The sequence below is a fragment of the Meleagris gallopavo genome, chromosome 1 (genome assembly GCF_000146605.3).
Source record: "Meleagris gallopavo isolate NT-WF06-2002-E0010 breed Aviagen turkey brand Nicholas breeding stock chromosome 1, Turkey_5.1, whole genome shotgun sequence".
Lineage (NCBI taxonomy): Eukaryota > Metazoa > Chordata > Aves > Galliformes > Phasianidae > Meleagris > Meleagris gallopavo.
The window spans coordinates 148,021,252-148,022,602 of record NC_015011.2 but is presented as its reverse complement, the minus strand read 5'-3'; the positions used below and the strand labels follow the sequence as shown (position 1 = coordinate 148,022,602).

General features: G+C 48.4%; 1 long non-coding RNA gene across 1 annotated transcript in view; it reads right to left on the bottom strand.

Moving 5' to 3' along the window:
- Positions 1-1,351, bottom strand: part of LOC104917455 — an 18,898-nt gene that overhangs the window by 13,754 nt on the left and 3,793 nt on the right. Inside the window, exon 2 of the long non-coding RNA XR_796865.3 lies at positions 409-499. This is a non-coding gene — a long non-coding RNA (uncharacterized LOC104917455). The remainder of the gene's footprint in view (positions 1-408; positions 500-1,351) is intronic.

Genomic DNA, 1,351 nt, shown 5'->3' with positions numbered 1-1,351 from the left:
ACCTCACTGTCCACTCATCTATCCCACACTTCCTCAGCTTTGTTATAAGGATGTCGTGGGAGACAGTATCAAATGCCTTTTGCCCTGTGGCCGGGTCATTAACAGGAGCCCGAGCACTTATCGCTCACTTCACAGTGATAACAATCCTCCTTGCTGTGTAGTCCCGTGTATGGGTAGCTTGAAGTTTCTTCTCGTTAAAACAGCCCACGTGATTCTCACACCCCAATTCCTCTCCGTCTCTGGACGTGTCGCTGCCCTTTTGGAGGCTTTTTCTAGGCGAGGGGGTGAACGCAGAACTGTTGCCCTGGCGATGCCCCCACCGCGTCAACCGCTCTCGTGAGAGCTGCCCGGCAGCTCTGTTGTCTCGGGGATCCCTGAATGAGGGAACTGACGGAAACCCCTCTGTACCTTGCGGTCAGTCGCTGTGGTTTTGGCTGGAACAGCTCTGAAGCAGGAGTCAGTGCTGGGTCCTGGCTTCTTTAACATCTTAATCAGTGACCTGGATGAAGAGATAGAATGCATCCTCAGTAAGTTTACAGATGATACAAAGGTAGGAGGAGTGGCTAACACACCTGAAGGCTGTGCTGACATTCAGCGAGACCTGGACAGGTTGGAGAGTTGGGCAGAAAAAACGCATGATGTTTATCAAAGGCAAGTGCAGAGTCTTGCACCTGGGGAGGATTAACTGCACGTATTAGAACAGGTTAGGAGATGATCTGCTGGAGATACTCTCTGCAGAGAAGGGCATGGGTGTCCCGATGGAGAGCAGCTTGGCTATGAGGCATCAGTGTGCCCTGGCGGCCAAGAAGGACAATGATATCCTGGGGTGATTAAAAAGAGGGAGTGGGTCAATGGATGTGATCTCAGTCTACTCTATCCTGGTGAGGCCACATCTGGAGTATTGTATTCAGTTCTGAACTCCACAGTTCAAAAAAAGCAGGGATTTCCTGACCAGCACAGGGCCATAAAGATGATTAAGATGTTGGAGTCAAGCATTTCCTTATGAGGTTCAAAGACCTGGGATAGTTCAGATTGGAGAAGTGATTGCTGAGAGGTGGTCTTGTAACTGTTTATCTGAAGTGCGGGAATCAAGTCAGTGGAAGCAGTCTCTTTTCAGTGGCATGCAGCAATGGAACAAGAGGCAGTGAGCAGGAACTGGAATACAGGATATTCCATACAAACACAAGGAAGAACTACTTTACTGTCAGAGTGACAGAGCCCTGGAATAAGCTTCTCAGAGTGGTTGTGGAATCTCCTTCTCTGGAGATACTCAAGACCTGTCTGGATGTCTTTTTGTGCAACTCACAATTCTGTGTGATTCTATGTACATAAAATCTCAATAAATATTACT